The sequence below is a fragment of the Pinus tabuliformis genome, chromosome 6 (genome assembly GCF_031772625.1).
Source record: "Pinus tabuliformis cultivar Carrire ecotype Pingquan chromosome 6, CPIR1, whole genome shotgun sequence".
Taxonomy (NCBI): Eukaryota; Viridiplantae; Streptophyta; class Pinopsida; order Pinales; family Pinaceae; genus Pinus; species Pinus tabuliformis.
In genome coordinates, this window is record NC_142292.1 from 1016670885 (window position 1) to 1016694551 (window position 23667).

A 23667-nucleotide genomic window follows, 5' to 3' on the forward strand; every position below is an offset into this window, starting at 1 on the left:
CTGGGGGAAGTGCTGAGGAATTTTCTCTCTGTTGGGTAAGCCAGTTTGGCACCCAGTTGTACTAAAGAATTGCTGAATAATAAAATCCTCCCTTGCTGCATCGGTTTTCCCACATTGGGTTTTTCCGGGGACTGATTGTCCAAAATATTTGTGTCGATGTGTTAATTCTTGTGCATGTATTTGTTTCTGTATTATGATGTGATATCTGCAGCATAATTTATTTTATGGTTTACTGAAGGATTTTAATAAATAATTTATTGGGAAATAAGTAGGTAAAATAAATTAGTTGTTGCAGTGATAGAATTTTCACAGAGGTGTCTTCCAGCACCTCACCAACCTGTGGTGCATTGTTATCACCTGAGAACTCGGTCACAACCCCAAATACCTCATCAATTGATGACGCCTCATCAATGGGTGTATGCTCAACTATCTCTTTGCCAACCATGGCCCCTTCAACTACTCTTTCATCTTTTTTCTTAATACTTCTCATGATCCCTGCAAAATCCCATTGAATCTCCATTGGTTTGTGCATACCCCTTAGTTAACAGAATTCCCAAAAAGAGATGGACCCCTGAATGCCATGACCCAATGATTGGTATGCCCTCCAGTTTCCGCCAATAACTCCACATCAGTTGCAATCATGTCCGGATATCCAACTGAGGAATGAATCAACTTCTTCCCCACATCAATCATCATTTGTTGTATCCTCACCACCTCATTCCAGGTGACCGCCATGTTGTTTGATTCTAATCTTTCCCACAAGTTGAGCCAAGATTATGGCTCTGATACCACTGTAATGTTCCTAAACAGGAATGTAAGTGATATACAAAGCATGCAAACAATCCAACAATCAGAAAAACGAAATATACATTAAGCACCCATGGAAACACTGGAAATAGAGAATTGTTGAGCCATTTTATTACTTCTTCAGGAGAAAATACAATAGTAAAATAGAATGGTGCACCTGGGCTTGTCTCAATGGACAAGCATGACAAAACCCAGGTGAGAAAATGTTGAACTGAAGGCTGCTACAACTGCTGCACCAAATTTAATTGCGTTGCCCCAAAAAACTGCTTTATCTGCTGACTTTGAAGGGCTAGAATCATCGCTTCCCGTGCTCAGAATATTATGAGATTTCAACTCCTTGCTCCTTGGCCTAAACCCAGAAAAACACATGAAGGAATTGGCCAAATGTTGACCTTGGAATTTTGGCCCAAATTCCACTTAGCTCCTCTAGTTGTTGGCTGAGTTGGGACCCCTGCTTGACCCCATAGATCTACCCAAAAAAATTCTATAAAATTAGGAGTGTGATCCTTGCCCAAAACCTAGAAACACCCAGAAAGGGTTTCCCTTGGTTCCAACCTTCAAAAATTGACCCTTCACAGCTTGGTCCTCCTCCAATTTTGAATTTTGTCACTGTGACTTATCCTATCAATCTCTGCTCTCCCAACTCCAACAATCCTCCTCAAATGGCCCTCCAAGTGATCTCCTACTTCTCCCGACCAACTCTAGCTCTACAATTCCTTCCTCCAACTCCCACGTGAGCCTAGTGATGACTCTTTGCGCAAACCCAGGTCACTGTAAATCAAACTGCTGGGATGTTGGCTCTACTGGCTCCAAACTCACAAGAAAGGTTGGCCCTTTGTTGCTCTCCCAATCCTCTAACTCTCCCGGCAAATGCTTGATCACTGATAGCTCCAAACTCCCCCTGCGTATTCTCTAGCTAGCTAGAAATACGCACTCCCTGTTGTGGCTGAATAGCAGTGTTGTAACACACTCCCGGAACTCCTAAAATACTTATAGAACTGCCTCTATAGGGCGGGCACGGATGGTCCCTCAAAGTAGAGGTTGAATCTCCCGCTTGAGAGATTCGTGGCTAAACAGTCGGTTGACTCAGCTAAACAACAAAGCGAACAGTGAAGTAATTTTGATTGCAAGGTGTAAGAATGAATCCAAAATGAGAGTTGCTCCCTCCTTATAACTCCTTGGGCCTCCCTAGCCTCATGTGGGCCCCTCCATCCACCTATTCGACTTTCCCTCCAAGCTATTCAAATGGGCCAATTCGAACTCCCATGTGGGTGGCCCCCACATTCCACTAGCAACCAAATAAAGTCGAATTGCCGCATAAGTCCCTATGTCAAAAATGATGAGTTCTCTTTCTTAGCCAAAATTGTGCAAAATTGTGTAGCAACACCCTGTTACAAATGTGTTTGAGAAGGGACGTGACATCTTCCTTGGTTCTGACTCCTTTCACCCTTCTAGTGAGACTCCTATTGAAAATATATATTGTTGTATGGATTGCTTTAACCCAGTTTCTATAGAGAACTAATTTTCCATGCAGTGTATTCTTTGTCATTTCTAAGACTCTTCAGCTTCTTCTTTCATTTGTCCATTTTCCCTCTGGACTTTATCTTTCTTACTAGATTCAACAAACATCTCAAAATCTTCTCCACTATTTATTTAGAGAATATTTATCTTTCTACTGCATTCTTCTTCTACTATTGACTTGAATGTCTTCAAGGCATTTAAAACATCCACCCCATCACTTCTGCAAAAATCCTTGACAAGAAACAAAAAGTACCTTGCACTTTACAATGATGGTGTCATCATCAAACCAAAAATCTCTGCATGCACAAGTTGCACGCTTGTTCTCCAAGCTTTGCATGTGCCAAACATCTTCTTCTTGTGAACATGCAAACATAGCTCACTAGCTTGGTCAATAAAAATAGATTTCCACTTAGACCGGGAATGTAAAGAACATTTTTGAACAGGAAATTATTATCATTTGTCAGATGTAACTACACATCCTCCTGCCAGTAACCATATGGTCCCGTTTTTGCCCAATATAAATGTTTATTTAGTGGACTTAACATCCACAATAAACACATATTAGTCCTTTCTATTCATCATATATTGTTAAACTCTCATATCAAAGTACAACTATCCATCTCACACCCACAAGATCCACATCAACAAAAAGACTACAAGGGAACTCCTACAACCAATGGTGTTCGTCCTATGCAGTTTGCAACACCAATTACTCACAAAATTGACTTTCAACAACAATCTTAGGTTGTCTCTTTCTCTTTCTAAGTTCTTCATACAAAATTCTGTGCTTAGTCTAGTGACTGTCAACGTCAGCTCCCCTAAACCTGGTCCAAAACTCCCTCAGGAACATGCGGTTATCCTCCTTCTACAAGCCTTCTATATGTGCTAGACTATAGGACAGTTCTGTCACCTCCTCAGACCTTTCGGCCCCTCCAAAACAGAGGTTACAGGGCTCGGCCCACCTTCCAGAATACACAGAAAAATCTTGGCCTGTGTAGCTGAAAATTTCACAACAAAAAAAAATGCACAGATCTGCCCTCCTCTACTCGGTCTGCTCTTCTACCAAACTCCGCTCCTAGATAGTCACAAGAACGAACCAACCAGGACTCGTTCTCACCTTCACTAGGTTCCAAAGGTCTGCAACCTAATCAAATGTATTCCTCCTCTATGATGAGTTGCTCTTGGATGTGTTATCTTTATTCTAATCCACACAGTAATACCATGTAGAAAATCCACGAAATTTTGATCTACTAATATGAGCAATCTGAAATATAATTTCTTCTCATATAAATACATAATTTCTCTACTAAACTTTGAAGCAGAATAGGAATAGAAATAAACACAATCACAATTTTTTTCTAGGGAATCCAATTGGGAAAACCCTCTGCTTGTTTGAGAATATTATTGATAGAAACTGAGTAATTGATCTCTTACAAATACAATTGTTTCAATCTGAAAACAACCTTGTTTTCATACCTTGAACCAGGCTTGAAACCCTTGCAAGATTGCTGATACTTGCCTCCTAAATCTATGCACACAATCTTATCTTGGCACACCTTTCTCATACAAGCTCCACATATAAACCTGTGAGCTCTATTATCTTGTCTCACCAACTCATGCTCACAAGGCAATGATTGATTAGGATATTACTGGCAAGTTCTATTTGAGGAAAGTCAGTAGTTGATTGACTAATTAACAAAAGCTCATTGGTTGTGTTAACTCGTCCTTCCTATAATTTAGGAGTCTGACTCAATCAACTTGTCCTTTACCCAAAATAACTCACACTAAAAGACAATAAACTCAGCCTTCCACCTAAGTTATCAGAAAACGGATACGGGAAAGGATACGGGTACGGGGTTTGAAACGGATACAGCAAATTTTCAAACAATCTGGATACGATACGGCAGGAAACGGCACACATATATATAAATATATATATATTTTAAAAATAAGAATTTCATATTACCATTCATATTTCAAAATCTAGATTATCATTTATGATCTATCATGATTCATCATCATCAATTCAACATATGCCATAACCATTCAACATTGTCCAATGTCAACATCATTAACGATTATCGATAAAATTTGAATTGTGCCTCAAAGAAAAGCATAATATATTAATACATCCAAAAACAGTAAAACAGGGTTGATGAAACTTCAAGAAAATGGCAAGTAGTTAACTTTTTTTATATAACTTCAAGAACAGGTTTGAGGTTTCTCAATCGGAAACGAAGAGAGTGAATTTACTAACTTGGAAAGAACTTCATCGGGAACAAACACGTTAATCAAAACTACATGATGGCATAGTATTATAAAAACATCTACACCAGAACAAATCACTGATTCTCCAAACAGAAAAAGATTTGCTTATTGCCATTAAGGTCCAAAATGAATTATTATTTTTATTTATTCTACAAGACGTTGGAAAGAACTATAAATAGTTCAACCTACCTCACAAAATAAAATATTATTTTTATTTACTCTAACATATGTTGAGAGAATTATAAAAGTATCCTAAATGGGCGAAATAGATCAACAGAGCCTACACAAAACACAACATGAAGAAATTAGATGGACTTGGTGGCCACATCAATGCCCTTGATACTAGATAATGGGGATGGCCCCATCATGAGGTTGACCAAAACGCCATAATATGGACGGCTCTCTCTACAACGCTCAGGTCAACCGCATGGTTAAATCATCTCCTGTAAACCATATCTTCGTGGACCCGAAAACTGAACCTGTATTCGCGTCCTCAAAGACCAGAGTTCAACATAAAGAGATGTAGCGTTGAAATACTTTTTGGCCCCTTCTAAGCTCGATGCATTAATTATATCAAAAAATCCCTTTAGCTGATCACCCATGAAATATCGAGCTCATAACTTGTTTTAACATGGCTCCGTCCAATTTATCATACTCAGCCGATGCATAAACGATGCGGATTGGCAAGGTGCTTAGTTGTAATGTGAAGGCGGCCCATTAAATTTTCCAGATTACCATTCATTCGGTTTAAGAAGCAATTCCTGATAAAATTTTTGATATACAATAATGGAATATGGCTGCCAGAAAAAATGGATGGGGTATTTGCGAACCTCAAAACAGTTTTTTTTTTGTTGTAAAACATTTAAAATTTTTCCAAATACGTTTTAGAATTTCAGAAAACGTTTTCAAATTTTTAAAACAGCACGTTTTTTCTACAAAAACGCCATTTGAAAAAAACGTCTCGTATCCAAAAACAAAAAACGGCACCAAAACATTTTTGTGGCGTTTTTCTGGCGTTTCATTCCCGGATCCATATCTGAAACGGGAAAACGCCGTTTCAGGGGTTAGGGTAGTCGTTTCCGGTAAATTAGCCTTCCACTAATTAGCACTAGTCAACTGCTTCTTGCACTCCTAACTTTTGGAAATTTTCCCTAAATTTTAGGAATTAGCTCCTAACCCATAGGAACTCGTGCATGCTCAAGGAGAAACTCATTGAAGCTCCTTGAATTAAGGCACAAATCAAGAAACCCTTTCCCGCTATTATTTTCAACAGGATTTGTTGAACTTTTCTTCTATTTATCATATATTTTGGTTGTTCATGATTGTTGAAGAAAAGTCTCTAAACTTTTGAGATTGCAACTCAAGAAATGTTAACTTAAAAATCCCACAAGTTTCCAAATTTAAACTCTAGCCAACTTCTTTTTGTATGTCATATAATAGGAATAGCAAGGATTGCTGAAGACAAACTCTATACCTTTGGCAGAGACCTAGTTAAGAAGTTTAGATGCATTATTCAGTTGTAAATATGTAAAAGGTCCTCAGAAGTTATCCATTTCAATACACACAACCATTTCACATAAGGCATGTTATCATGTACAATTTCAATGAAAAAAATTGAAGACAGAACTTACCTTGCAATCTCAAGAGCAATTCTCACTGCCTTTGCAGGTTGTAAACGTCCTTTCTTTTGGAGGTAACTGCTCAAATCTCCCTGTAAAATAAACAAGAAATTCACAAATGAAGATTCTTGGAATGCCCAGTAATATACAGTCATGATGCTTTCAGTGGTGATAGTTTTCTAGTACACAAAAAGTTAATTGGAGAAAAATTTTGCACTGCAGATGCTTTACACTTTCTTAATAGAGATAACAGCATATTAATACATTTTTTATTTAGTGAGAAAGAAACGGAAAGAAAGCGTACATTAGTATCCACTGATGGCCCAAAGTAGCTAATGGGACAGAAAATACATCAAAACATTCCATCTGCATAGGTGCTAAGGGGACAGGATCATGTGTTCCAATTGAAGAAATTGTATCTAGGACTAATCAAGTATAAATAAAGTATAACTACAAATCCAAATATATAGATCAATGAGCCAAAGGAGCTGACAAAGGAGAAACTTCTAAAGGAAGACACAATATACGTAAATGACAAAGGAGAAACTTCTAGGAGGGCACAACATACATCAATAACAGGTAAAGTGCCATTGCAATGTCTAAAGTTTATCCTTAACCTGGAGGATTTCCTATTCCCTCTATCTCTTGGACTAAATCAAATGTTTGGGAGGTGAGATTGAGACTCCAACAGTGCCTGTATTAACATCCAAAGGTCTGCAATGTAGGAAAAAGCACATGATATGTTGGTTCAAACATGGAGAACCCTCTGAGATATGAAAACTTTGTTGGTGTTTTTGGGGCCTCTTGCTGCTCAATTGACAGTACACTATCCACTATCTGACTCCCCTTTGTGTTCTTCCATTATGATCTAGATGGCACTTCCTACCTAGGTTCTCATGTATAGCATCGAAAAACGAATTAACTAGTCACACCCTAGATTTAGAGTTGCAGCCTTAGGTGTTAGAATTTAATGCTTGGTATAAAGTGAATTCCCTAATAAAAGTGCTAGTCATCTCTAATTTCAGTACCGGAAGATAGTAGGAAGATAATCCTATGAATACCTAAAGAGAGAGTTGTTGGAATTTCTAAGTCTAACCCGTTAGAAACCCTTCATGTACTTTCTGATTTATTCTTACCTACTAGTTCTGTTAATTAACAAGTTATTTACCATGTAAATACTAGAAATAAATATGAGTACATGCTCAACACATTACAGATCATCAACTGAAGGAAACAAAACAAACACACAAGTGACACTGTTGTTTTTGGACCAATGTCCCCAGAAAAACCCAATGCGGGAAAACCGGTGCAACTATCTGAGGGTTTTATTATTATGCAGTTTCTGAATACAATCTGGGTGCCAAAACCGGCTCACCCAACAGAGAATAATCTCGACAGTAGTACCTCTCTTTCAGAGACAGATGCTCCAGCTGAAACCCGGGATAAACACTCCGGCAGCTCCTCAGCTACAATCTGCCCCACGAAAAACCCCAGCATCAGCCTCTAGGGACTGCGTCAGTCTCTTCTGCCCTCTGCGTCAGCTTTCCTGGAAGTTCCAACTGTTCCTGGCAGTTCCGGCTTCCACCCTCTGCGTCAACTTTCCCGGTTGTTCCGGCAGTTCCGACTTCAGCCCTCTACGTCAGCTTTCCCAGTTGTTCCGGCAGTTCCGTCTTCTGCCCTCTACGTCAACTTTCCCGACTGTTGCGCTAATTCTCTCGGCATTATCTCTGCCTCTCTGCTTCTGTATTCACTGCCCCTCAGCTGCAACTCTGATCACTCTCTCGACTTCCTCAACAAACCCTGCCCAAGAAAGTCGAAATCTTGATCAACTCGGTGTGTTCTCCAAGTGAACCTCAAGCCTCCTCTTATACTTTTCTCGTTGACAAATCAACGACCAAGATTAAGTCCCTAATCAATGGCTAAGATTACATCTAGCTTGATCCATGACTTTTGGACCATTCTAACATAGTTTTATATTAATTCACATTAATATTTTATTTTCCCTAAGTTTAGACTTAGGGGCTCCATTAAAAATATTAATTATTTTAATATCTCCCAAACTGTTTAGAATTTGCCAAAACCCTTTCTGGGTATTGGAGATCTCATGTGCCTTAGCCTCTCCACCAAATTTTGTGGCTAGAGCACATCCAATGCTACCCCAAATCAACAAGAGTAGGACATTCTCTGAAATTATAGTAGATTAAAAGATCAAGTGATCCTTTCCTTCAGGTTCAAAGGAGCACAGTTTCCATATGCAAAATTCTTGCTCTATAATGTGACCCTTCACAATTAGAAGCTAGTTAGAAGATACTTGAAGCTAGCCTATAAGGTATTTTGGCCCATGTAATAAACGGATCCAAGTGCATCGCCCTAGAGGTAACTCTATAGTAATGATCCAACATAGGAGAAGAAAATAATTTCGATACATCGAAGTAGCCTAAATGGAGTATCAGTAGATCTCAACTCACATGCTCATTTTTATTCTCTCTGGAGTCAACCCAAGAGCATCATTGGAGAATTGAGTGGGAAGGAGTATATCAGTGTGGATACCAATCAAAACCAATTGTTCACTCCCATTAGTACAACAACACCATAACTCAGAGGCAAGAGCCATGGAGGATTGGAGAGCATGACATTGATATCTCTTTCTTACTTGGGATATCAGCGAGACCCCTAATGCAGTGAAGACTGAAGAATACCCATAAGCAACAGTGGCACAACGTATTTTGCCATAATGACATTGGAAGGAAAAGCACATTTAGTCCTAATGATTCTGGAAAATGTGAGAACAGTGAGCCTCACCATGTGACCATTCTGTCTTGGTCAAGCTTGATCCCCATGGTATCTAGAGTAACCCATGAGGGACTTTAGCTCTAAAAATATTGTCAATAAATGAATCTTAAACTAGCTCTAAAAATATTGTCAATAAATGAATCTTAAACTTGATTAGAAGTGGAAGAAGAAGTATCATCCTCCAAAACAGAGAGGACAACATACCCTCTTGATGTTTTAGCGCAACTACTCACATGGAGAAGAAAGGGCCCAGGAAAAGAAATCCCACATAAGGATATGAGATGACTTCCATGACCTATCCCAGGAAGGTGAATGAGATCTACGAATCATCTTTTCAAAAGGCTTAAACCATAATCATGGTCTTATCAAATTAAATCATTGCAAAATTTCTTGAGAATGTTCAATTGTTTTTGCAAACTTTCCACCGTATGGGAAAGAATTTCCAAATCACCTACAAAGAGGAGAATGTAAACTGTAAATGAAATGAGGTGACAACCATCTAAGAATCGAAGCTATAACTCAAAGACACTCATAGAGTTCATCAATACAGACAAAAAAGGAGTAAGAATGCACACCCCCGATTTATTGCAGAGATGTTTACGATGACCTCAGTGAGTCCTCTCAAAGTGAGGATCTGCTATGAGATTATCTTGTAAGGAGACATAATGGCCATTGGTATTACATCAAAATACCCAGCCACTATAGGTAATCAGAAATATGTCTCAGATTTGGGTCAAAGGCATTCTATAGACTAAAACAACAAAGGACATGAGCCTTCTTGCATGATAGCTCTCAAAGTAAAGCTGTGAGTATTTGTACTATGATGATGAAAATAAACTTGGTGTTGAAAAATCAATAGGGCTATAATTAGGGTGATTTTTCTTATACTTGATAATTGTTTGTGATGTATTTTTTACTTTTTCTTGATTTTAGCTTCTACACTTATTATTATGTTTTTCTTATCATCAAACAACTACCAAAAACATGAAGATCAATAGTACACAAGAACACAAGACGTAGGCTACAAGCCAAGTCCAAAACCTCTCCTCTTGAGAGGAAAACCCACAAATCCATTCTCTTCTTGTAGATTCTTCAAATGATGAATTCCAATACCTCTAGACCAAGACCAATACCCTTCCAAGACCAAGCCAGGCCTTCTTGATGAAATGCTTCGACTATCAAATCAAACCCAGTCAAATTTCATCCAACTACACATTTTCGGCCCCTACAACAGTTGTTGCTTCGCTTGGGCTGCTTCTCCTTCTAGGGCTAATAGGTGACCTAAAGGTCCTTTCTTCCACCAATTTCGACCTTCTTTCTGCAACTTGATATCTTCGACCTTGTAGCTGCAAAACCCTGGCCTTATCTTCGAACATGTGAGAGAGAGAGAGAGAAAGAATCAACACAAAAACTTTTCTCAACTTTTAATTTGAGCCCTTTCTTGAAAAGTGCACATTCCCTTTTTAAATATTTCTCCACTTGGAGAGAATTTTATTTCCTCTCATTTTAATTTTTTCATTATTCTGGCTAATTATTTTGCCATTTTTTGCTAGAAAATAAAAATAATAACTTTACCAAATTTTGCATCACGTTAGACATGATATAGTATGATAATTTACATGTACTCAATACACTAGGACTCACCTAAGACCTTACCATCAAGCCCCACTCTACCTTCCGGGAACAGCTGGGAGAAAATGTCTACTAATTATTTGTAGTTGAAAAACACAAATAATTAGCAGAGGAAAAGAAAATTCCCTAGAGTGACACTCTTTGGTAGAATCATTTTTACATAATGTCCCACAAGGCAACAAAATTTGGATTACCTGGAATGACCTGATGATGAATTTTGAAAACTTTTCTGACTACTCTGTCATGTACCCTGCTCATGGAGTAGTTGATACTGAGTAGTAAACACGTCCTAGATAGGACTGGAGGAATTCGAGTGGATCACATTGTGACTCAAAGTTTACGAGGGCATCTACTTACATAGGGGTGATCATAGTTTTGGGGGCCAATCCAGCACATGCCATATGCACCTATGTCTTACCACATGGTCATGTGTCATAGAATTTGTATGCATCCCTGGATTTGGTACAACATTGATTAGATAGTTCTCAACATGGAAGCCTCACAATTCTTAGCAATTCATGTTTCCCGAAGAAATACATGTTTCCCGATGCATTTTGTCCTAGGAGTCAAAAAGTGAACTTGGTCTTAAATTGCTTAGAATAAAATGTAGATGATATGCCATGTGGAAATGTTAGTAAAAAAATGGAAGCATCACTCAGAAAATGGTAGTTATAGGTGGTCTACTGACACATGGGGGTTCCAAGTGGTAAAATAGAGTCAAATCTTGACATGAAGAGACAATCCTTATGTCAAAAGTTATCTACAAAATTGATTTAACAAAACCAAAGTGGTAGAATCCTTAAATTCCCTAAGGCATTATGACTCCACATTCCATACAATGACCTCACTAGAGGCCACATGGGCGTCAAGATAGATGGTGCAGAGGTCGTAATATTCCAAAAATAATTTTAACAAATTTTCTGCAGTTTAACTTTAGAAAATTAAGTCATAAATCAAATTAAACAATTTACACCATGAAAATATTGGCAAAACTAACAATATGAAAACCACCATAATGTTGTAACTCAAAATAAACAATAGGAACATGCAACAAATCTCAGCATTATTATATTAATATGAAATCTAATATTACATGCCAATACAAAATATTTGGAAAATGGCTAAGGTGATCCGAAATAGCTCCGACAATACAGCTCGTGTGAAAATTCTACCACTGCAACAACTAATTTACTTTTCCTACTTATCTCATCATAAGATATTCATGAAATTACTTCAACAAACATTAAAATAAATACTGCTGCAGATATCACATCGTAATACAGAAACAAAAATATGCACAGATTGACAATTATTTTGGACTAATGTCCCTGGAAAAACCCAATGTGAGAAAACCAGTGCAGCAAGGGAGAATTTTATTATTCAGCAATTTTCTCGTACAACAGGGTGCCAAACTGGCTTACCCACAGATAGACAAACTTCCAGCACTTTCCTAAACCTAGCGTAGGCCCTACTGACCTCTGCTATAGCCTGAAACCCTCTGTGTCAGCCTGAAACCCTCTACGTCAGCCTACTAAGGCTCTGCACAGCCTCTCTGGGCTTCTGCGTCACTCCTGCAGCCTCTGCGTGGATGACACAGGCCCTTCTGGCTCTACGCAGTCTTTGTTGCCTCTGCATGGCTTCCTCTGGCTCTACGTCTGCCTCTTCTGCGCTGATCTCCTATCTCTTTGTTCTGTACTTGCTACCTCCTGACTGCTCTCCAGACCACTAGTTCAATTTCTCAGCAAACCCCGCTCCAGAAATTGAACTGACTGGTCTCCCTCAGTGTGTTCTCCAAGTGCCCCTCAAGCCTCCTCTTATACTTTTTCTGTTGACATCTCAACGACCGAGATTAAGTCCCTAATCAACAGTTAAGATTAGGTCTGGCTTGATCCATGTCTTTTGGACCGTTCTAACACAGATTCATATTAATACACATTAATATTTTATTTTCCCTAAGTTTAGACATAGGGACTCCATTAAGAATATTAATTATTTTAACATCTCCTAATTTGTTTAGAATCTACCCAAACCCTTTTTGGGTATTGGAGATCTCATGTGCCCCAACCTCTCCACCAAATTTCGTGGCTAGAGCACATCCGATGCTACCCCAAATCAACAATCCCTCTTAACGAGGACTGTGCTCTAGCAATACTCCTCATTGAGTATTACTCTGATCATCCCGCATCGGTACCTGCGCTGATGCTAGGCCTCCCTACCCAAATCCTCTGCACTGCTACATCTTGTACTACTGCCCATGGTTCTGCCACTGCCACTGTTGCATCTGCACGACAGCTCCCTTTGCATCCGTGTTGCTGTTGGTCCTTTCTCCCCACACTGCATCCGCACTGCACCTTCCTCTGCATTTGTGCTGTTGTTGGTCCTTTCTCCCAACACTGCATCTGCACTGCAACTCCCTCTGCATTTTTGTTGCTGTTGATCCTTTCTCCCAACACTGCATTTGCACTGCAACTCCCTCTTCATTCAAGCTGCTAACACACTACTTTTGAAAGGGGTCCTTTACCATCCCCATCTTTTCTCTGAAGTAGTCAATTTTTTACTTTCCAAGGGCCTTGGTGAGGATATCTGCCACTTGTTCCCCTGTAGGAGTGTAGCTCAACTGTACAGCTCCACGTTGGACACAATCTCTGACAAAGTGACACCGGATATCAATATGCTTTGACCTATCATGAAATACTGGATTCTCAGAGAGTTTGATGCAACTCTGATTATCACACATAATCCTGGTCGCCTCCATATTTCTTCTGAATACGTTTACCAGCAGTTTTCTAAGCCATATGGCCTCACACGAAGCTGTGCTTGCTGCCATATATTTTGCCTCAGACGAGCTCAGAGCCACAGACTTTTGTTTCCTACTGCACCAGGAGGTTATTCCTGATCCAATGTTAAAACAGTACCCAGAGGTACTTTTCCGATCCACTAAACTTCCTACCCAATCTGCATTAGTAAATCCACTCAACATGATATCCTTCCCCTTGTTGTACAAGAGCACATAATCAACTGTCCCTGTAAATACCTGAGAACGTGCTTGGTTGCTGCCCAATGAACCCTCTTTGGTTCCACCATGAACTGACTGAGGGTGTTGACAACGTAGCAAATATTTGGCCTGGTATTGACTAGATACATCAGGGACCTTATGAGCTGTCGGTATAGGGTGAGATCGACATCCTTGTCTTATGATGCATCAATCTTCTTCTAGTTGGTGATCATTGGCGTAGCCATAGGTCTACAGTCTCCCATCCCGAACCTTTTCAAAATTTCTGTAGCATACCTTCCTTGCCCAAGGAAGATTTCTCCTTTCTGCTGCCAAACTTCCAACCCTAGAAAATAGTGCATTCGTCCCAGATCCTTCATATTGAACTCTGTGGCTAGATTCTTCTTGCAGTCTTCAATGAGTCTGGATGATCCTGTCAAGAAGAGATCATCCACATATAATACTAAGATAAGTGGCTCGCTCTCTACGACCAGATAGTAGAGATTCGGATCCGCGTCACTCTTGACAAACCCCATCTTCTGCAAGTAGCCATCTATTCGACCATACCACGCTCTTGGTGCCTGCTTCAACCCATACAAGGCTTTCTTTACTCTGCATACATGATACTTCTTCTCATGAGTTTCAAATCCCTTTGGTTGTTCAATGTATACTTCTTCTTCTATTACCCCATTCAAAAATGTCGTCTTGACATCCATCTGATGGATCTCCCATCCCATCTGAGCTGCAAGAGATATCACGGTCCTAATAGATGTATACGTGGCTACCGGAGAGAAGGTTTCCTCATAGGCAATCCCTTCCTTTTGAGCATATCCCTTAGCCACAAACCTGGCCTTGTATTTTTCAATACTGTCGTCCGCAGCATACTTGATCTTGTAGATCCATCTTGAACCTACCACAGATCTGTCTTGAGGCCTTGACACCACCTCTCAGACATCATTTACCATTATGGAGTTATACTCCTCCACCATCGCATCTAGCCAGACTTGATGTTGAGCTGCCTCCTTGAAGCTGGCAAGCTCTCCATCCTGAGCTACTAACGCCTAATACATGTCTCGTTGTTTTTGCTCCCTTTTACTGTTCCTTGGCTCTCCGATGAAGTTCTCTGCATCACGCAAAATCTAACGAAGTTCCCTGCTGGTTCTTCCTCTGCCAATAGGTGCTTCTGTTTGCTCCTCTTCCTCATCCTGAGAATCTTCCTGATCTGAGGAAGGATTCTTCACTTCCGTTGGTTGAAGAGGCATGACCAACGGATCCTCTTTTGACTGCTCCTTGGAAGGCATTTCGCGAGATCTTCTGAAAGCTCTGTCCTCCATGAACTTTACATCTCGTCGTACTACTACCTTCCTGCTCCCTGGAAGATAGATCCTGTATGCCTTAGCGTTCTCGCTATATCCTGCCAGATACCCCTTTTCTGCAGTCTGATCCAGCTTCTTCCTCTTTTCTTCGGGTATGCGACAATATGCCAAACTCCCAAATATCCTGAAATGACTGACTTCAGGTGTCTTCCTAGTGAAGACTTTCTCTTGAGTAATCTTGCCCGATGCCCGATGAGGAGTCCTGTTCTGAACGTAGAAAGTTGTGTTGCATGCTTCTGCCCACAAGAATTTTGGCATATCCTGATCATACAGCATGGCCCTAGCTACTTCTACAATAGTCCTGTTTTTCCTTTCTACTACTCCATTCTGCTCTGGATTGTAAGGAGCTATCCACTCTCTTCTGATGCCCTCCTTAGTGCAAAAATCAATGAAGTCCTTATCGACATATTCTCCACCATTATTTGAGCGCAAGACTTTTATTTTCTTACCTGTCAAATTCTCCACTAGAGCCTTGAACTCCTTGAATCGACAAAAAACCACATCCTTGGTTTTCAAAAATAGATCCAAGTTTTCCTCGAGTGGTCATCAATGAAAGTAAGGAAATACTCGGCACCGCTGAGAGCTTTAACGAACATAGGTCCACAGATATCTGAGTGTATCAATCCTAGTACACTCTTGGCCCTGTGGTTTCTCCTAGGAAATGTCGCCTTGGCATACCTTCCTAGAGTGCATCCCCTGCATACATCATCTCGTTCCGTACTCAGATCCAAAATTCCTATTACAGTGCTCCTGAGAATTCTCAGAGCTCCATGGTGCAAGTGACCCATCCTTCTATGCCATAGTTCATTCAAGTCTTTGTCCCCATGACTGCCTATTAGTGCCATTGGAGATTCTAGTTGTAATCTATACAACCGATTACTTTTGATCCCGATCTGCACTTTCTTTTTCCAGCTCGGGTGTTTGACGTATACCTTTTCCTTGATGAAGTAGACGTCATAGCCCTTGCCTTGTAGTTGTGACACGGAAAGTAAGTTCATCCCCAATCCTGGCACATGTAGCACATTTGTGGCACAGAACCGCTCTGTCGATTCTGTCTGAAAAGCTATGGTACCCTTTCCTACTGCAGTACACTTCGCCTTGTTCCCCATGGTGATCTGAAAGTTCATCTTCTCTTCTCGATATTCTGAGAAACACTCCTTGATTCTCGTCATATGCCGCGAGGCTCCACTGTCTATATACCATACTTCTAATGATGCAGCACTAGTCATGCACGCCACTTCTTCTTCCAACCTGGAAGCCAACATAGAGAAATTGAAATCTCTCTCGCTTGTGCAATCGTCTGAAAATCTGTGCAAGTCCCCTGAGGTGGATGCCTCTGCATCGTGGTCTCGACCCATAACTGATTTTCCCTTTCTGTCTCTGATTACTTGCTCTGATACCATGTGAAAATTCTACCACTGCAGCAACTGATTTACTTTTCCTACTTATTTCATCATAAGTTATTCATGAAATTACTTCAACAAACATTAAAATAAATATTGCTACAGATATCACATCGTAATACAGAAACAAAAATATGCACGCATTGACACAGTTATTTTGGACTAATGTCCCTGGAAAAACCCAATGTGGGAAAATTGGTGCAGCAAGGGAGGATTTTATTATTCAGCAATTTTCTTGTACAACAGGGTGCTAAACTGGCTTACCCACAGATAGACAAACTTCCAGCACTTTCCTAAACCCGGTGTAGGCCCTACTGACCTCTGTGTCAGCCTGAAACCCTCTGCCTCTATGGGCTTCGGCGTCACTCCTGCAGCCTCTACATGGATGACGCAGGCCCTTCTAGCTTTGCGCAGTCTTTGCTACCTCTGCGTGGCTTCCTCTAGCTCTGCGTCTGCCCCTTATGCACTGATCTCCCGTCTCTTTGTTCTGTACTTGCTACCTCCTAACTGCTCTCCATACCACTGGTTCAATTTCTCAGCAAACCCCGCTCTAGAAATTGAACTGACTGGTTTCCCTCAGTGTGTTATCCAAGTGCCCCTCAAGCCTCCTCTTATACTTTTTTTGTTGACATCTCAACGGTCGAGATTAAGTCCCTAATCAACGGCTAAGATTAGGTCTGGCTTGATCCATGTCTTTTGGACCATTCTAACACAGATTCATATTAATACACATTAATATTTTATTTTCCGTAAGTTTAAACTTAGGGACTCCATTAAAAATATTAATTATTTTAATATCTCTTGATCTGTTTAGAATCTGCCCAAACCCTTTCTGGGCATTGGAGATCTCATGTGCCCCAACCTCTCCACCAAATTTCGTGGGTAGAGCACATCCGATGCTACCCCAAATCAACAGCGCACGGCCTCCCAAATATAAAACTAGAACTTATAAACACACCTATGAATTCACCAAGGGATTGGTAGAGATGGGTTTTCGTCCCAGGCACAATGAACCTATGAGGACAACTTCCCCAATCTTCACAAAGATAAATGAATAACTTTGGATGATCCAAAAGGCTAGCTTCCCCTCCTTTTTATAAATCTGATGGATCTCTCTTCAACCTTCTAGAAGCACTTTAATTTTATTATTTTATTTCCATTCTAGAAGCTTCTCCCTTTTAATTTATTTAAGTGACCCTTTTATTTTGTTTTAAGTCACTTTCTCCTTTTTTATTTAATAAAATGACTAATTAAATTCATTTTTAATCCTGAAGAATGATTAATCTACCTCCATGCTTTCCCCGACCACTGAAAGTCACTTTTCACCATCACATCCTATAGATCTCTTCATCCCGATTCCAACGAACTATTACACTAGGGTGTTTCTCCAACTAATTTGCTCCAAAACACACCTTGAGCATATTTAATTAAAATATGCTCGATAATAGCCTAAATTTTACGGGAATCGTTGGAATGCAACAGAAACAAGAACGAACTATGTGGAACTAACCTCGATGATGAAATACAGCAAGTGAACCCCGTCGGACCCCATAAAACTCCTCCAAAACCCTTCGGACCCACTAGTGACGTAATCTCACTCCTCTAACCTCGCTGACACAAACCCTAGAAATCCATCCTAACCGCATCATAAGGGAAACCAAAAATGGGGATATTACAGATTTCAAACTAGCCATTGGGGCTAGTGGAATGTTGAAGATGGTCAAGGATACTAGGAATAGTCAAGCAAACAAGTCACAAGAATCCAAAGTGCTAGAGATCTAGCCTCATGGACGAATTTGAGCCCTTTCTACTAGCCATTGGAGGTCAGTAAAGTAGAATGTTGTGTTGGATGAGTCAAAGTGTAATGTTGGACTTCTTGTGGACAAAAGGTAGCCATTACAAAATCAAGTCATTCTTCTTTCCACCAAAGCAAAGTTCCCTCGACCAAGTCAAGTTTCTTACCAAATTGAACCATGCAAAGCAAGTTGAACCACCTCATCTAGTTATTGGGTCATCTTTAGTTGGACGTTGAGCATGCTTGGATACTATTCTTCATTTATTGACTCTCCAGGGTCAAATCAAAAGGGAACATTGCACTTTCAAGGGTCAAATCAAGTCAATTTGAACTTGAACTCTTCATGCAAACAATCTATGTAATAAAAATATTTTATCTTCAATTTACTTAGTCTCCAAGTTGTGGATGACAAGTAAAAGATATTATTTGAGAGTGAGGTCCAACTAGCCATTACTAATGGAATTATAAAAGGACAGTCCCTAATATCATTCTTGTTGTTGTTGAACTATGAGATCAAATGCCATAATCGAACTTTCATTTACAAACATTTTGTGTACAATTTGTGAGTTGATTTGTTCTACTTCAATTTTTTTGCCTCTTGTTGTAATAGTACTTGATAAGATAGAAAGAAAAATCCCAGTGGACCAAAATCAAAGGGACGATCCACCGAGGGGCTACATAGTAACATGTAAGGCACAACCAAGGCACCATTATTCATTGTAAACTTGGTGGAGGTCGGAGCTATTGGATCCAGTGGTTGGACAGACCCTTATTGGAGGTATCTTCAACTAGGTGAAGATCTCTTCCAATTCCATAGTCAACCCAAAGATCGAATACACTTCACTAGAAGCCACTACTAGTTGAACTTGGGAACTTGTGGAGCTATCTTAGACAAAGGTGGGGGCGATACAGTCTTCTTCACTCCAAACTCATCTCATTGTCCAAAGTGCAAGGCCAACTTAAGAGTTGTTGTGATTCGCAAACTAACACCTGAAGGGAATATTGGGCTAAGATAAGCATATCTCAGCAACTGTCTTATTCTAAATAACTCAAAGCCTTTTCACTTTCCTGTTTATAAATAAAAAATAAAAAATAAAAATATTTACTAGCTTGCACTTTCATGAATTTTATCTCGAGATTAGCTAGTTAACCCTTGGAGTTTTAAAATTTAAGCCATAATTTTCAAATCTTATCCAAGGGAAAGATATACCTTATTTTGGGCTTTCAAACACACATATTTCACAAGATATAGAGTTAGTTTTGCGTATCTTCATTAATTTACAGCACTAAGTACTTCAAATCTGACAAAATTCAAGTTACAAGGGCATTTTCCAAGTGAGTATACATCCATAAAAACCTTACATTGGTTTCCAGATTTATTTTCCAGTTTATATCACTGTTCTTCTGTGACAATTTATAGCTTATTCCAGCAATTAGAAAATTAAATTACAAGCTGGAATAAATTTCTGGGTCTTTACCTAGTGGGGATTTGACCCCAAACCTCTGCGACAATTTTCCAGCTTGCTAAAAACACAGATCTGTTGTAGATATGAATCTTAGGAAGGGTTAAATTGATATACCATTTGTTGTCCTAGCTTCCCCAGCCGTATATTATCAATCTAACAATGTATATACTATAGACACTTGTCGGTGACCCTGAAAAGGGAGTCTCTTTACTCTTTTCTGCATTTAATGTGTTTTTTCAGATCTGCAGTCACTGGACAACAAGCAGAAACATGGGACATCCCCTTACCAAAGGTACACTTCAAAAATAACTTATATACTTGGTAGATATATTAAATTTTACTCTTTTGAACTATTTACATGTCTAATATATCAAGTTTAGAGCAAATTGCCTTGCTAGTCTGCATTGCTTTTCTATATACATATCATTTCCAGATCAACTTAATAAGAAAGAATAAACCCCTTCTCTTCACCAAATGCCCCATTTGAAGCACTAGACTACTAATTGTTGGGTGAAGCATCTCACATAGGAAATTCTCCCATAGCCATTCAGGTAGGAGTTAGGCTTAAACAGTGGGAACTCGTGCCAAGGTGAGAATGGGCACTTGTTCTATGTGTACCATCTTAAAAGTTTGCAGGGTCCATGGCAAACTTTAGTTTGAATGGTAACAAAGGATACAGGCAAGTATAGCCCTACAGAATGTGTATGATCTATGCCCTTGCCTACCACATAAATGTACATAAGTGACATTGTACAAATAGCATATTGACAAATGAGTTCCACTTGTCAACCAGTTGGGATTTGCCTCAGACATTATATCTTCTGCCTATATTTTATGCTGCAACTGCTCCAAGGACCATAACATATTTTAGCATCCTAAAGATCCACAGCAGAACAGAGTTTCTTAGTGAAGGAATAAAGCCTAATCTAGCATGATAGAAAATTAGCTGTTTACCAGTATATGTAAAATATATCATCTTTGTCATTGTCTGGTGGCCATGCATTTGAAATAGAGCCTATCTTTTATATCCCATACACAAGGGAATTCAAATGACAAAAACAAGAAGCAAGTTGATCATACTCACCAAGCAGGATAATTGATCTAGAGAAAGAACCTCTAAATTATGGACAAAAGAAGCTTTAGCTTTCAAGCAACAATCTTGAATTTTGACAACCAATGGCAAAAAATTGTAAAATAAGCAAAATAAGTCCATTTTAAGTGTTCAGTTAAGCAGTCTCAGTTAAGAAATTGCATGGACAAACATGAGCATAGATGTCTATATCCACCTACACAAACATACAAAATACCTATGGAATCTACAAAAAAAAATTGAGTGATCAATAGGCGTAGAAATCAACCCACAAGAATCCTGTACTAACTTGTGAGATTGGCATACAAAAAATCAGTAACCTTCTTCAGCGAGTGACTATCTACAGAGTAAAAATGCACACAGCATGACCACCATTGCATTGTTTTATCCACATTTGTCATTAAATCATCCTAAAGACTAAAACCTCGTAGAAAGAAAGAGGTTAAACTTACATTTGGAAGATACTCTGCAATGATCATCATAGGAACATTTTGTGTGACAGCACCCACAAACTGAACCACATGAGGATGCCGAACCTTTTGTAGCAGTGTCAATTCATTCTTGAAACGTTTTCTGCCCCAAAAAAAGAAGTGCCCAGTTATATACCAACCATCAAGTCAATATAGATAAAATTTGTGTACATCTCTCTTACAAGCTATAAAGTTTTTAGCAACATATAAATATGTTATTGAATTTGTGTCTCCATCCGTGTAAATAAAACCATAGTTAATAATTACATTAATTAGCAGTGCCTTGAAACACCCCCATCTTTTCTAAGATGATAAAATAACAAGTTCCATGATTCTGTATATGACCTTAATTAATTTCTCCCTTGCAACCAAAACCAGACTGATTCATAAATAGATACTTAATGCAAGGCATTCTGACCGTAGTAATTTGTCAGCTTTAAATAGGAATTCTTTAGTTGCCACAAAGGTTAAAAGTTAAAACGGAAAGAAACATCCAACAGATCATATGTTGTCAAAAAGAAAGCCGCATCTCCTTTTGAAAAATATGGTAGGTGGTGCTACCAATAAAAGAAGTTAGATATTCATCCGACTTCAAATTCAAGCAATGATGCCAACTTCAAATTCATTCTTGTCCTCATTTGATGTTTGGCTCAGATACGCTGGTAAATGTAGTAGCTATCTTTAGTAGTTTGTATATCATCGATGTTAGATTTTTCAGGATAAACAAACAAAAAATTATATTTTCACCAAAATCTTGTACAATCAATATTACATATGCATGCATAGAATCCATGTTAAATTCCTGCAATTGGAAGGTAGAAAAATTGATGCTGGCACCACCTCAATCTCATGTATCCATTAGATGTTCAAGGGCTGCAGCACCATCTTTAAAAGATCTTGTGATACCCAGATAGTGCCCTATTGATCAGTCCACTTCAAACAAGTCCATGAAAGACTAGTGAAGACTTCTGAATAGCCTGCATGTCCAATAGAGGAAGCAGCTGTTGAAAAATGTAACTAGTTTCGGTCTTCATAACTGTTGTACTCATTTCAATATGTATGCTATGCATGTAGTGGAACATTAAGTTTATTCCACCGTGCACACGCAATTGTAAATCATTGTATACAAGTTGGGATCATTTTCCTGAACAATATCTTTTATTTGCCCCAACATGCTATCCATCTGCTCATACACCTCCCCAGTCACTGGTTTATCTGTACCTGCAAAACGAATCATGCTATAAATGGGCTTGGTGAATTGCAAACTTTCCTCACATGACCAAAACAGACCATCAAGAGCAGTCTCCTCCACCTGTTCAAAACCTTGCTTGTCAACTGCATTTGGAGCCGTCCTTTAATACCTGTCAGCGTTGACTTGATGCCATGCTAGCCAATGACTCCCTTACCTTCAAAAGGCACCTGAAGGTGAGGTAATAGCTAGCAAATCTAGTCTTCACAATTTTCAACAGCTCCAATCTTGAGTGACTGCGGAAAAGCCCATGGGTATGCTATGATTTGTAATAAATTTTATCATTTTTTTGCCTCTCTTGTACAAATCACCAATCCATTCGTATTGATGGTTTTTGTTCTTAATAATATCATGCATCAAAAGGTTCATCGTGTGAACCAAACACCCAAACTAAAATATGTTGGGGTATCTATCCTCAATAATTGTTCTCGCTGCCTTACTATTAGCAGCATTATCAGTGATGACTTGGATGACATTGTATGGTCCAATACGTTCAATTGTTTCAAGTAATGGTTCTGCAATGTTGATGGCGGTCTTGAAATTTTCTGAGTAATCATATGTTGAAAGGAAGATTGCACCATTAACAGACACAGCAAGAACACTTATCAATGGCTTGCCTTTTACATTTGTCCATCCATCAGATACAATGGACACCCCATGCTCATTCCAAGAATTTTGTCATTTTACTCAATGAATGTGCTATTTTTGCTTTTTCATGATCAAGTCCCACAATTCTAGCCTTGTCATACCCAGGGCTCTTGTATACTTTGGGGGCATCATTTATGGCAGAAACCATTTCATGGCAATAAGGTGAGCGAAGAACATTGAATGGTATCCCACATGCATAGAGAAACTAGTAAAATTTTCAAATCTACATCATTCCTACACCCTTCGTCAAGGAAATTTGATATGGTTCTACACCTTCAAGAGATGTTTGTTCCTATGCCTCCATATCCACTACCATAGGAGGATACTGATGGAGTTCTTTGTGCATGTGATTGTGAGCTATGTTCAAAACCCTTTGATCTTTTAGATCTGTATTGGGCTTCCTCCTCTTCCCTTATGTATTTGGCTCTTTGTGTTGTTGACACACTTACACAAGCTTTGATTCCTATTTGTTTATCTCCATCTCATGGCCTTTCCCACATAGGTGCCTTTTGGTACGAGTTTGATCTTTTAGATCTGT

General features: G+C 39.2%; 1 pseudogene across 1 annotated transcript in view; it reads right to left on the bottom strand.

The window, feature by feature from the left end:
• LOC149262440 (integrin-linked protein kinase 1-like) overlaps positions 1–23667 on the bottom strand; it is a 265252-nt pseudogene that overhangs the window by 132850 nt on the left and 108735 nt on the right. Inside the window, exons 5-6 of the transcript XR_016259129.1 lie at positions 21215–21335; positions 6228–6307 (exon numbers count right to left, since the gene is read on the bottom strand). The product of XR_016259129.1 is annotated as an integrin-linked protein kinase 1-like (transcript). The remainder of the gene's footprint in view (positions 1–6227; positions 6308–21214; positions 21336–23667) is intronic.